The sequence below is a fragment of the Cyprinodon variegatus genome, unplaced genomic scaffold, assembly GCF_000732505.1.
Source record: "Cyprinodon variegatus isolate N-32 unplaced genomic scaffold, C_variegatus-1.0 Scaffold136, whole genome shotgun sequence".
In the NCBI taxonomy this organism is placed as follows: Eukaryota; Metazoa; Chordata; class Actinopteri; order Cyprinodontiformes; family Cyprinodontidae; genus Cyprinodon; species Cyprinodon variegatus.
In genome coordinates this window covers 442,895-458,259 of record NW_015150589.1, presented here as the reverse complement: position 1 = coordinate 458,259, position 15,365 = coordinate 442,895, and the positions used below count along the sequence as shown (strand labels likewise).

Here is a 15,365-nt window from a genome sequence, read left to right as displayed (position 1 = left end):
AGTTTACACAAGTTTACAAGAACATATTGGAAAAATATTACCTCCTCCAAAGGGTGAAAGATTCAGAATTTTGCCTTGTCTAAGTGTGCTGACCATGTCCATCCCTTAATGACACCAGTGAACTTCTTCTGATTACTTAGCTAAACACAACCAGATTTTAACTGTGCAATTTGTGCAGTTGCTTTGTGCAATTTTAGATTTGCACCAAAAGATCTAATAAAAGTTCAAACTAATCTAAAGGTGCAGCAGACAACACACCTCAGCAGGTAACTAGTAAGCTAAATCAAGAGCAAAAAAGGAAATCCAAGTTGCTTTGCTGACCCCCTTATTTCCAATTACTGGCCTCTTTATTGGGTACATCTTGTTCTTACCTAAAGGACCCCCCTTTATAGATTATTTTAGACCCTAATTCAAATGGACAATCACAGGTTGCCCCACGAAATAACACATCAACTGTCATGACTTATGCTGCCTTGCATTAGCATTCTGTTTTAGACAATGTAACACCTTAAAAATGTTCACAGGCTTAAGTGAGTTTGAGGTTTTTTGGCTACATTAAGTCCTGCATGACGTTTAAGTCACAGGACATAGAATTGACTTTGATTGGGATACAGCAGAATTTTCATATTTAAGTTTAAAAAATAGCCAAATCTATAGACTGTGAAGGACTGGCGACCTGTTGGGGTGTACTCTGCCTCTCGCCAATTATCTGCCAGAGATAGGCACTGGTGGCGCTGATGCAATAAGCAGGAGAAGATGAATGAATGGTTGGATATATAAATAGGATCAAGTCGTCACAATGTTTAAATAAATCTACTTAATAGTCTTAGTAGGTTAATAGTCTACTTAATACTCTAATGTTTTAAAATCTACTACTTATTTGCTGAAATAGTTTGACTCAATCTCTGGAAGTTGCTCCAAAATGATAAAACATCACCATATTTGGTTAGTAATTATTTAAAGCAGCAGTATAAACCCAGTAAGTATTGCAGCATAAGTGTCATATTTGGTGTTCTCAGGTATCATGAAGAGTCAGGGTATTGATGAAACATTGATTGCCAAGAGTGATATTGAATTTATAGATCATGCTATTTAGTAGGAGTGACCCTTTAATCTTCTCAAAATGGTTGTATTAAAAATGGAAAATAAATGAGATACATATTACTAAGGTTAAATAAAGCTGGTGTCCATAAGGCATGGAAAATATAAAGAAATACTTAAGGTATTTGTGGTTTTTAAAGTGTGAAGAAAAGTTCTTTGAAAACACAAAACACTCACCATGACCTTTAGTTGAAAGGATGGAAAGGCTTCAACTGAAATAAAACTTTTAAATAAAAATCCATATAAAGCAGAGAAGCACACATACAGACAAGAAAGCCTTCTATAGCAGAGGAAAAGTCATTACAGCAATTAGAACGCGTGACCAAAGCATATGTGAGCTGTGATTAGATAAGTTAATGTATTCATTAAGAGGGAAAGCAACTGCATATGTGGCCTTTTAGATAGCCATAGAGAGAGAAATGTTACATTTGCTTCCTGAAAAAACAGTCTGACTGAAAAAAGTGTTCTAATGAGAGCTGCAGTTCTACAGATATAGCTGAGCCACCAAATTATCCACTTTTTGAAGACTTTCTTTTAACGTGTACTGAGTAAAAGAGGCGGCGTGAGGGGGTGCCTTGGGGGTCATAACACCCACTGGAAACAGCTCTCTACCTCTCCACCCCAGCAATGTTCATAATTATTAATTATGATTATTCACACGTTGTGGTCCATCGTTTATCTGATTCAAAGACTGATCACAGAAATTGTGCTTGCTCTGTGCACTCTCAACTGGCCCTGGATCTGTACCACATAATTTGCAAAAAATGCAGACCCATAAACTGGGTATTTGATCGGTCAAAATTCAAGCAGGGTCTTACTCGGGCTGCTGAGGAAGCAGTATCAACTAGCAACTGGGAATTGATTGTAAGTTACGGCTGTTCATTTACTATCATCCTGCAAGAAATGACATGGAGTTTTACCATAACCAGCATCACCATGGTAATCATGAGGGAACAAGAACAGAAATAGTTTTATCAGTGGTTAAAAACAAAAAAGGAACACAAAAATAAGGGCTTAAAATAGCTGGACATATTACAGGATCTTTCAGCTTACCACACCGTTTCTCATTCGTGTAGTCAGTCCAATTATATATGTCAAAAGAAAACAAAGTTTTTAGGAGCATCTGGAGTATCTTTATTTTGGTCATGATCCAGATTTAGGAATATACTGTAGGAACATAGGCTGACCAATAAAGAGCTTGGCTCTCTCATCAACACAACAGAGAGGTGCAGCATCCAAATTTTTGTAGCCCCACCGATACATCTTTCGATCTCCTGCTCCATTCTCCCCTCATTCGTGAACAGGATCCCAAGTTAGACTTCCAACCTGAAGGGGACAAGCCACCTTTTTCCGCTCGAAACCCACAGCCCAGACTTGGAAGAGCTGATCATCCCAGCCGCTTCACACTCAGCTGAGAAACATCTTAGTGCATGCTGTAGGTCTTAACAAGAGGGAACCAGCAGAACTACGTCATCCCCAAAAAGCAGGGACGATGTCCACTAGTCCCCGAACCATACCGCATTCGTTCCTTGGCTGCACATAGAAATCCAGTCTGTAAATGGGTCAGACTTATCACAGTGGGCCGCCATCAAACTACATTAGTGGCACCTAGCATTGAGCTTAGACAGTTTTCTTGGCAAAATCAACAATTACCATCGCTCAATTTATATGCTTTGTTTATGTATGATAATAATTTAGTTAGATGAATTTGAATTTAGTCGTTATAGCTGAGGTTAAGCAAAAACTTCCTAACAATTTCACTAATATTTGCAGTGTCCAATTTTATTGGACCCCCTACAAAAACTCCCGACCCCCACACACAATTCTCTGGCATCGCCACTGCCTGACTGTTAGGTAGAATAAAAGACTAATGAAAAGACAAGCAAGAATGAATTGAAAGACAGGGCCTGTTTCCTCAGAATAACAGCCCATTCTCTTTCTGCCACATTTTCTGTTATCTTAGATTTGTCTCTGACAAGTTTCCATAACCAGATTGGCAGCCCTTGGGTGTTAAAGCCCACATCATGCTTGTCAGGTGGGTCTGAAAGGCAAGCAAACAGAGGCTAGTTGTTAAATCCAGATATTCCCTGCAGGGTTTATGACAGAGCTGTAAGAGCAAACAAGATATCAGGGGGATGTATATCGCCTTAACGGGAAGGCCTGCTTGAGCAATGGGACTTCATCTGCAGCAAATATCTACTCTAGAATTAAATGGAGGAACCCTATGTGATGCCATATACAGTGTCAACCAGAAACCTTAATAAACTGATCAAAGTAATATATTTAATGCAGTTTTTGGCCTTTAATTATGCATTTTAATCATTCCTTTCGGATGCACCAAAAAGCTAGTGTTCCTGCAAACAGAAAGGGAATGCCAAACTTTTAATTTAATGCAACTTCTCTTTCACTGTCGTATGATAAAAATTATACATTCAAGTCTATTACATCCACAAACTCAAGCTCAGGACGATAAAAAGTCCCAGAAATGACATTAAAAGATAAGATTATCATTTCTTTTGTATCCAAAAATGATCCAACACTGTACCCATCATTTTGGCACTGAAGCCAACTCATATGCTTTTCCAAATGTTAAAACCATGTTTTTGGCTTTCTGTTCCTCAGTCATAGGGTGCTCATGCTACAATCGCGATACTATGGAAACAGTAAAAGAAGAGGTAATTGTTTTTCATGCACAATATTTTTTTTTAAATAGAGGGAGACACAAGAAAGTCAAAGAAATGTGCAAAGGCAAATAAAATGAATAAAAAAAATATGTAAATGTGATACATTTTCAGTATGTGATCAATTGATTTTCTGTTTTCAACAGGCCTACACACCAGTAATATCTAGATACTGTAAATGTCCCTAATAAGATACAAACAAAATGACAAATGTTTGAGCAAAGTCTTAATATAAGACTATGCCACTAATTAAACCTTTTAGAAACCATGTAAATTGAGCGGGTTTGTTGTGTGGTTCCTATTTCCAAACATAATATTTGCATTTCTAATCAGATTGACTTCAGGAAAGACATTAATCACTTACAAAGCCAAACTTTATGTCTAGTTGGCTTAAAATTGTCAGAATCAATCAAGAAACTCCGTCTCAAACCTATACTGTATATAAAATATTCAAGGAGTAAGAAACAGTTTCTCTGAGGAATAAAAATCTTCAAGCTAAACTTAAAATATCAGTTACTAACAAAAACGCACAAAAACAATAAAGTCAAAAGTTTCATGGTCAGACTATGCATAACTTGAACTGCCAAAAAAAGAAAAAAGGTTGGGTCTTTCGGTAGCGTCATGGGCATTGCTTAAACTGGGTAAAATAATGGAGACATACCTCCAAAATTTCCCACTTCACATTAAATCCACAGCTAAATGTTAAAAACCTAAATTCAGGCTGGTATCTTTATAGTGAAATTATTCCAAACACAAATGAAAGTCGATTCTGAACTAGATGAAGCAGATACAAACCTATTAAGAAATTGTAGGGCAAAATTAAAGTCTGCTTGATACCATAAAACCTATTTATTTTAAATTGTCTACTATTCCCCAAAAAAAATAAATAAATAAAATAAAAAAACAGGTAGTCAAGAAGTATTAGAAGTATGTAGCCTAAAGTGCTTCTGGATCCATGGACTTGATAAAAAGCTATATAAGTACATGCTTTTTACCATGCATTCAAGCTGAAACCCTTCAGGTCATATCTCTGGAAAGATGTAAAACTCCAGTTCTGTGAAGTTTAGATAGGTTCCCTCTTCAAAACACTAGTGGAATGATTGGGTCATCAGCAAGGTTCTGTTGAACTTGAATGAGGTGGATTTCTGTTATTCGAGTCAGGTCTTTTGTATCAGAAGAAAGTGTAAGTCACAGGCCCTGGAGGACTGGAGCTTGATCCCTGGCATAAGACATAAAGCAACCAGTCAGATTACTATGCAGTGAATCCATTAGCTGTTTTTTTTTTCCTCCGGATTTGTGTCTATTGCATTTTGGAAAGGTGCAGCACAAGACAGAAATAAGCATGAATTACTAAAAAAGAACAAGGTTAAGGGGCAGAAATTGACATATTTCCCATCAAAGACCTTCAGTGAATGTTTGGCGCTACACCGTAACAAAAATGACATAACTTACTCTAAGAAAATTTACATGTTTGAACAATGGTTCAAGAGGACCAGATGTATCTTTAGGTATTACTTTAAAAAATAATCTTATGATGAGCCCAAATGTTTGAGACCTATGGCATCAGAGCTGGATGTGCCTTTTTACCCTCCCCTGTCATTGTCGATAAATTTAGCCAAAAAGTTTGAATATGAGAGCAACAATCTAAGAGGTAAAAGTATTTTGGAGGAAATCTTAATTTAGCAATTCCTCTTCCCATTTTTATGCAATATATACATCTCATAACATTACCAATAGTAAAATACTAAAAATGTGATGAATACTCTTTTCATATTAGTTTCTTTTTTATCTGTAGGTTACAATCTATAGGCTATTATTATGTAAATTTCGAAAACAGATTGAAGACAAAGATCTAAGGCCAATAACTGTTAAAATAAGTGAATTTAAAAAATATATAAAAAATAATAAATGAAATAAATAAAAATAATTCTTAAATTTAGAGACCTAGAAATATCATATAGATGGTATTAGAAAATCAATTTAATTTTAAAGAGTCGAATTCCTTTTTTGCTCCTTACAAATTTCACTTGCTTGAGCAAAGAACTTGACAGTCACGATATGCTAAAGAAGCATGAGTACTAGAAAATAAATTAACTTGTTAAGGGGAAACAAGCAGAATTTGACATATCAAATTCTATTATTAATTAGCACATAAACCAACCAGATGGAAAAATGTAAACAGTTGTATCAGCTGCTTTGTACCAGTAATAATTCTGAGATTGATTACTGCCGGTGTTACCCTTTCCTTCAGCTATGTTATCTAGAGCGGTATCGCACTCTGGCTCAAACACAATAGGTATAACCCACCACAATACAAAAGCAAAGAAAATAAATCTGACAAAAGCTGCTCATCAGTGATACTGCACAACTTCAATTACATAGTTTTTGTCATGTCATATTTAAAACAAAGAAGAATTAGCAGTTTCTATTCTTCAGTTATTTCAGCTGTTTCTGAAATGTCATTTGATGTGAAATCTTATACTGTTGATTTATACTTTATATCCCAGCTTTGATTTTTATGTTTCAGAAACGATATATAAGAGAACAAAAGTTCATGTTCTACCGACGTTCTACCGACGTTCTACCGACGTCATCGAATCAAGTTCAAGCATAAACAGAAAAAAGGTTTAAGAAAAAAGTTAAGCTTGGAGACAAAGTAGTAATTGATATGGTTTGAGACAATCTGTATATCATTGGGTTTTTTCCCCCCTTATGCTTACACCCGTAGTCAAATGGGTATGAGAGCAGGTGCTCTGCATACTCAAACACTAACAAAGATACATTTTTTCATGACCTGTGGTTCTGGATCAAAGCGCCGACGGATGCTTGAAAGCAGCATGGTGAGTTTTTTTAGAATTGAATAAAATAATTTGGCAATGGCAAACAGGTGTGGAGGCAAGGAAATAACCTGAGGACCTGCTAGACCCAATTGACTGAGAACATTTACTGGGATCAAGAACAAACAAGAAAACACTGCTGTATGAAATCAGCTAACTAAAATAAGGCTATGTTAGAGGGAAAAAAGATTAAATTGAGATAATACAGGGAATAAATAATTAATAGAATGCAAATAATTAAAACATGCCCCCATCTAGTTACTTCCATCCACACCTGCTCCCTATCAGCTGATTAGCCCATTCTTTGTTCTATCTCCCATATATTGTATTCACCTCCTGTTTAGTTCTTCATTGCTGGATTCTCCTCATTACTTTATTCCTTATGTTAGTTTTCCTGAGCATCTCCTACGTTTTGATTCCTGAGTGTTTTGCCTGCTGTTTCTGGATTAGTTGATTCTGTACTATCAACATCTTCATTAAAATGCAAAAAATCCTCTCTGCCTTTCTGTCTCCGCATCTGGCCTCTCAAAAAACATCCACAGAACTCAAACAGTGAAATGTATCTGTATCTGGCTTGCCCTAAGAAGCATCTACAGTTTTCAGCTTTGCTGCATAAGATCTGTCTGACTGCACACCCTTTAACAATGGAACATCATGTAAAACTGCCAACAAAAGTCAGCAGCACTTGTTGGATAAGTGATAAGACCCAGAAGCTAAAGTCATATCACTCCTCCAAAGCAAAAAGATCTCCAGCTTGGAAGTTATAAACACAGGGGCAGAGGGATAGTGGCATAAAAGAGACAGGCAGATGGCTGACTCAAGTCAATGTTAAACACGGATATGGCAGGTGACCTTTCCTTCACCCTTCTCCACATTTCTCACTCTCTGCTGACTTTTTTTTTCGGGCAGAAAAGTCAGCTGCATTTGGAAAAAGCTGTGCTGCTGATGCTCTGAGCTCATATGGGATGCAGCAGTAAAGGTCATTTTTTACAAGTTCAACATCACTGACCAGAATTTCAAGTGACCGACGGGGTCCATGTCTAGCTGTCCTGCACTCCATAGGGAGTCGAGGGGACCAGTAAGGTAATCCAACATGTCCAGGGTGGGTTCTAGACAGGGCCAATGCCCAGTAGAACTGGTCCTGTTCCTTGTTATGGCCCCTAAACTGAAGACATATTATTAAATCTATTTCTTTTGCTTCTGACAGAAGACACTGGACGTAATCGGTCCATTGAACCAATTAAACATTTCCCTTTAAAGTTTAACAATTATTTAGAAAATTTGGTGTGCAACTTTAATCCTCAGTCATAAAGATCAGATCACAGATAAGGGGCTAGATAAGGGGCCTGTAACCTAAGCTTTGGGGGTTCCCTAGATATACTGAACAATGTACTATTACCCTGTTGTTTGCTTTATCCCTTCCCAGTTAAATGTGATCTAGGACTGCCATTACCTGGTGAAACGCCTGTGGAACAGAGAATTTAAGAACATATTTGGTTACTTTTAGTAAAGCACCATGTCTTTCTGCAATGGGCCTTGTTTTAATCAGAGATGTATTTCTACAAGAACGTGTCTGTCACTATCACCCCATGGTAAATCCACAAGGAAAAATATCATCACTTCAATTTAAAAACTAATCTTGTCTCCAGCATCACAGTGCAAATGTATAGCGGATGTGGCAGCTCATAAGAATCTGTCTTAGAGCACACAATAAATCTCTGCCTTTGTTTTTGAGAAAGGCTCATTATTCTTCCTGAAATCCTGAAATGCCGAGTCACCAGGTGTATAAATTAAAAGCCGAAGCAGGCACGGTTCACCTGAAGGGACAGCAAGGTTGAGAGGGAATACATCACGCTTCTGATTAGACAAATGCTGCGTGGTGTTCAGGCAATGTGATGCCAAGTGTTTTAACGGCCACTTAGGTTTAAGAATAATTGTTACTTCGTTCAAAATCACTGTTCTATCAAACTATTGTGAGCATGTTTTCTCATGTGGAAAGCTAAGAGGCCAACCTTTTTGATGTAATGTAAAACAAATAGTTTTTTTTTTTACTATGAGCCATCATTGCAGAACAGTCTATACTACTTCTATCATTAAGTGGAAACACAAACTGGGTAAAACCCTCACAATAATCTTAGTGGATAAGTAAGAAAATCTTCTTTTTATATGTATCAAAATTATAAACTGAACCAAATGTGTAGCAAGAGCAGAAACTTTTATGCCCTTACTGGCTCCAATCCACTCAGCCGACTTTGCAAGCACATTCATTTCTGCTATTTTCCCACCAGGATGCTCAGGAATTAATACAAGGGGAGTTAATTAGGGCTAAAATGTGTCATGAACAGAGTGCTTTTCACTTTGGCCATTAGAGTAAGAAAAATATGTGTGTTGACTTTTTTTTTTTTTTTTTTGCTGCTCAAGTGCTTGAAAAAGTTAAACTAAAGAGTAATGGAATTATTATTAAAGAGAATCATAAACATAGTGGGTCAAACAGAAATGTGATTTTAATATTTACAAATCACAAACCATGTCTAAAGAATCAAATAAAAAATAAAAATATAAATGGCACATCAGCTTTCAGAATTATAGGCAGCATTTAATAAACTATATCTGCTAAATCAGCCCCTCCAAGCATTAATCAGCTCTGCAGATACAGACCAATATGTCCCGTTCAACTAAAGCAAGCTAGTCAGCTACTCTCTTCTCTCTCCCTTCATCTGCACACAGGAGCTGTGACCCAGAGGTCAGATAAAAAAGAAGAGTGTCTTGTCTATGTGAACCAATACAATGATCAGTCATTTTTTTGTATCACTGGGTCACAAACACTGAAAGCTATTCATATTTCTTTCTAAAGAGTGTTTAGTTTAAAAATGTATTCATTTTCCTGATTTTATCTATACAGAAGGGTATGAAATGGAGGAAGCTGCTGTCTGTAAGCGAAGCACCTGCACATGATCTAACGCAGAAAAAAAGCTATTTCTGTGTAGCACAAATATCCAGTATTCAACCTCCAGAAACAATTTCACGCTATTAAAAGTCTGTGGTTATACATTTCAAAGTTCTTACTGTTGATACTGCCATAGCTGAGGCTAAAACTTGCTTAGAAAGCCCTAAGTTTTAACTCTTCACGGTAAACTAGGAGGCGATCAAACAGCGACATCTCCCCTCTCTGGTTTTGCCTCTTTACAATAGGCAGAAAGCAGGCACACGGTAGTTGTGTCTTATCTTATTCTGTTAGATCAGAGCTCTTCAACAGGGGGTCCGCGACCCCTAGGGGTCCACAGAGGTTCTGCATGGGGGTCGCAAAAGTTTTGGTTGGTTAGACTTTTTTTTATATTCCCCCTGCAATTTTTTCCACATATTGAAATGTCTTTAAATCCACATTAACATGAATTCAACACACTGTAGTAAACGGATAAATGGAGGCAGAAGGTGTCTTTCAGTCATTAATGTACAGATTCAGCGACTCGCAGAAGCTCTTTCAAGGTGAGCACTGTTTCATTTACAACACTTGTCCCATCAACGATAAATCCGAATCAGAAATACTTTAATAATCCCCCGACAAAATTACTTTCATTGCATTAATCCATCTGTAATAGAGTGACTACAGGACCAGTTTGATATAACACAATTTCATGCAATATATAAAATTATGGGGTCCACGCTCCATCTCACCATCAGTTTGGGGGTCCTTGGCCTGGAAAACATTAAAGACCCCTGTGTTAGATCAAGAGGATCTTTGATTTGAATATTAGTCCCAACAAATAATTACATTTTAAAAACAATCCATAAATATTCACGCCATTATTGCATATAAAATAATAAAAAACAATTTTCTTCCATTTTGCCACAACTATGTTATCAAAATGATATTTTTCAAAACTAATACATCCACACCACCTTCAACATGAAAGGATTCTTCACTAATAGGAAAATACTTTTACAGTAACATTAGATGGGACTCAGGCATTGTAAGATCTTACTAGCTCTGTGATAGGGTCTCTTCTCTGTGTTAAGTTCCTGAGATATGAGCCAAAAACCTAAAAGAAGCGAGGTGCCTAGAAGCAACGCAGAGGTTTCTGCTTTTCTTCTAAACGCAAAGTTAAAAGTTTGAATCTAACAACTGATTGAACATCAAGTGTATGTTTTCTACAATAGTGGAAATTATTAAAATCATGAAGGGTTAATAGCGGCTATGATGCTATTAACCCTTCATGATGCTGACGGCTGGACGTGGAGCTTAAACCACATCAGTAGTTGTCAAAAGATGCAGGCAAAAGCAGGGTTAAGGAGAAACCTGAACAGACTGCTATCGTTGGTGAAAAAAGTGGCATTACATCTGTTAACATCCAGACAGCAGGATGAGATATTAAAGGGATTGCCATCATGTCTCTTTTTTTAACGACTTTCCACAACTTATGCAACAGCTTCTTTCCCTTTCAAAAAATACTTAAATGTGTGATGCCTTTTTTATGGCCTCTGTGTTTTTTGGTAAAGGATAGAAGCTATAAGTGTCTTGAAATCAACTCAATGTTGTTATGCTTCTGAGTAAAGTAGTTTTAGCCCCTCATTGGCTCTCCTGCGAAAGAGTAAATCAGGGCTAAGGCTTAAATATGGGATGAAGGGATCATACAGCACATAAGAGTTAGGGTAACACAGAGAAATCACCCGGCGACAAAACATTTTTCTTGGAAATTAAGACAAGAATATTTCATTGTACAGAACTTTGGAAATGAATAAAACTAAAAACAATTCAGAGAAACAGATGCTATACAGAGATATGCAATGCTCTATATCACACACACCGTTTTCTTCTTTCTTAAAATATTATCAGACCATCGTGATAATTTGTTAAGGAAAAAATTTACAGTCCAAGGTTGCATCACCGCTAGGAAAACACATAAAAATACTCAATCTAATCCACAGCAGATCGACACAAAAAAAAAGTCCTAAGTTAATACTCTAGGCTGCAGGAGTGCATTCATCTGCTTTTCACACTGTGGCAAACGCAATTTGATTGATAGCTAGGACAGGCTGCAACCCATGTTGTGGACATGATACATGAGCACCGTAACTCTGAGCTGCTCATGATACACTTCGCTGTTACAAGATTTATGGAACTGTGCCTCAAATGATGACCCCGTAATGCAACTTTAATGTTATGCTATGTTGCAGGCTCGGTATGTTATCAATTAATTCTGATTATTATTTGATCATATGAGGAATTATGAAGATTTAGTAAACTTAGATGATAAATAGCTTTATAAACAGGACATGCTCTGTCCTGGAACAGTGCAGCAATGAATTCCACAACCATTATCTCAAACTGCACAGTTCTTGAAGAAAACAGTTACACATTAAACGTGACATGCAAACTTTAGAAACATGACAGGACTTGGTGCACTACATTCCCTGGTGATTAGACATGTGTCACATTAGTTGTTTAGTATGGCATTGCACATGGTGAAATAGGAAATTAACTCCCTGCATTCTGTGCATCTTCACTCAATCAATTCAAACACTCACAGAAATCAGCCATGCAGCTCCTTCTCCAAAGCAAACTAGCAATATCATTGCGGGCTGTCCTTAACCTCATGGGGGGGAAAAAGCCAAGCTCATAAAGACAGAATTAATACATTAAGTTATTTTGACGCAAGAGAGGATGCTAAAACACTCTGTTAAACCTTCACATTTAGATTTTTGTGGAGGCTCTAAGCAATTTTTTTTTTTTTTTTTCGTTTTTTAACATTTCAAAAGAAATACATGTTTTTTTTTCTTATTTTAAAAATAATGGCTTTTCTCTCAGCTGTTTATCGTCAAGTAAGGAAACTGGAATCCTAATGTGTCCTTTAGCAAACTCACAAATATTAACGTATGTGAATAAAACTAAAAGCATCCAAAAAAACATGATGCAAAGGTATGACCCATTAAGGATTATAAGTTTATATCCGTATTATGTTTACTTTAAATAATACAACTTGTGCACCTGTGAACAAAGCACCTCAAATGTCCTTGAGCAACAAAACCATCTGCAGCCTTATAATAGCTGAGATGAATCTTTCATCTTGTCATATTTAATACATTAAAATACTGAGGTGAGACTAATTCATGAGTTTTTTCACAATTGTTTTGTTTTGTACAAACAATCTGTTCATCCGCAGTCTGCAAGCAGCCCCAATCAAAGCAATCTGAAATCAAATTGTCCATTAACAATGACAAAACAACAGCGGTATTGACGCCGCGTAGTAATTTAGTGAAGTAGGAAAGCTCACTGCAGCATTTATTTTGTCAGCGCCACTCAAAAGGTCAATTACATGCTTATGATGATGAATTTAAATGCAGTCTAGAGACCTGGATAAATAGGCTGCCAGATTAAGAATAGCATACGAGGGAAAACATGTAGAAGCATGAAAAAGCTTATAACACAACAGCGGCAGGATATAGGCATCTACTACCACCATACATTATAAAGTATAACATAAGTTATTCTCATGCACATATGCTTCTCTAAGCCGCTTATGGTTTAATTGGTTATCACTGGAGCACCCCTGAAGCCTATTTCCGCTCTAATGACTGGAAATGTTTTGGTGGGGATTTATTGGGAGTATGCATGCATGTGTTTGTGTGTTTGAGTCATCCCACTCTTAAGCCCGTCTCTGAAGCAACAACCAGCCACAATCTGCCGGACTCACTGTAATGACTCTCTGGAAGGCAGCTAATAAGTCAAGCAGCAGATTGCAAGCTACAGTATGCCAGGCTGAGTCACTATTCTGGTTGACATCATTATTTCTCAAGGCGACCCTGGGGGCATGCCTTGTGTAATCACTGGTGATTAGAAGTGGTTTCATCTCAAGTTCTCCTGCAGCTTTGATGCTGTTGTTTTCCCTTCATTGAACCTCTTCTTAGTCAGCATTTAAAAACACGTGTTTGTTTCACAGTGAAAAAGACTGATCACAGCCAAAATAAGGCTTGGGGTTGCAGGAAATTATAAAATAAAGTGGTACAGCTAATGATATTTTCATTCACAAAGACGCTCAGATAGTGATCTTGACACCTGCATGTGCTTGCACGTGCTTTTTTCTGTTTATATACGCGCATGCAGTCACCTGCGTTGATTAGTAGAATCAATGTTATAATTTAAATGTCCGTTTTTGTCTAATTATTCATATTGCGGGCTGTCTGGATGCAGAGAGGGGGGCATCCTGTCGAGATCGGCAGGGTTTTCAGCACCAACACCGCATCTCATGACAGGGGTGCGCGTTAAGCAGTTCTCATTTCCCACTCCGCTGGCCGTCACGGAAGCTTTGCTGCTGCTTGGCCGGCCTCTCCTGACACTTAGAGACATTTCTTAGCAGAAGAAGCTGATTTAATAAAATCAGATAAGCAAATCTAGGTAAGGGGTTTTCTCCTCTTTTTGACTCCATAGAGTATTTTTATTGCCCCCCTTTAACTGCATGTCTCCCAAAGGTATTCAATTGTAAATGGATGAAGTCTTGCCAACATGATGCCTGATGATCTGAGAGTGGGAGGTATATGTTAAGGAGGAGAACGGGTTTATATGTGTTCCTCATGGTGATGCCATTAGATCTGAAGCTCTTCATTTGTGCGTTATTATAGCTGCGCTCCTATACTGAGTGATTTATAGCATATCGTTTGACAACAGACGTGTTGTTTAACACTGTCACTGAGTGTCATTGACATCCCCCTGCGCTATGAAAGCTGCATTTTTCTCTACTTATGATTTCTATGATGTTTTCAGATACAACTATTGGAGCATAACAAATAAACCTGCCTTTTCTTTCAATTAAAATATGAACGAACTCAATTAACCAGATAAACTTGTAGATTATTAATACAAATAAAGTCAACTGCCACCTTACCTGTCGTCCTCTGAGGAAAGAGCACAAATAGAGGAAAATAAATAAATAAAAAGATTCCACGCAGCGACTTGTCCCGAACAGTGCTATTTGTAGTCCCAGTGGGTTTTTGTGTGGCTCGGGATAATTATGGGCTGGTGCCTATCAGGCGCAGCTGTGTTGATAGCTTCTGGTGGCGGGTAGCGCGTCCCCAACTCTCAGCAGCAGCAGCGGCAGCAGCAGCAGCTGGCCATCCTCCGGCTCTGCGCGGCTGGTTTCCTCTCAGAGCTCTGCTTTCTGCTCTGCCCTATTTCAACTCCTCAACGCGCCGCGCCGCTCCTGACGTCAGCAGGAGCGGAGCTCACGCCAAAAAAAAAAAAAAAAATAAATCGGCGGCGGGTGCAGCTGTGGATCCATCACACCAGGCTTCAGGATGGCGACACCTGTGCGTGTGCGCGCGTCTAAGTGCGCAGGTGTCTGTGCACTTTGACATTAGTGCGGATCAGATTCCCTGACAGGAGAAATCACACTTCAAGCTTCTTAAAGGGGGTTTGTCACATTTTGTTTAATATGGGTCAAGTTAACTCTCAGCCTATATATTACCGCAATGGTATCACTAACAGGTTCAACTACATCAATATGAGCTTTATAGGAAAATTATTAGCTGACAGAAAAGTATGTAAATAATTTGCACTTTATTCGATCGGTGCTTCTTTAGCATGAATAACTGCATCAGTGCGTTCCGCAGAGGGAATCAGTCTGAGGTTTTAAAGAAGTACATTTTGCTTTATTTAGCAGCCTGGAGGTCCTCCGTTAAGTGTCTCTTATATTCCTGCACACCTAAATCTCATCTTCAAGCCATTTAGGTGGTGGATAGAGCACATATTTTT

General features: G+C 37.8%; 1 protein-coding gene across 1 annotated transcript in view; it reads right to left on the bottom strand.

Annotated features, from left to right (window-relative positions):
* The window catches only part of fstl4 (follistatin-like 4), a 246,139-nt gene extending 231,393 nt beyond the window's left edge, over positions 1-14,746 (bottom strand). The window contains exon 1 of the mRNA XM_015376533.1: positions 14,500-14,746. The gene's annotated coding sequence lies outside the window, so the exon portion shown is untranslated. The remainder of the gene's footprint in view (positions 1-14,499) is intronic.
* Positions 14,747-15,365: the final 619 nt, after the last annotated feature.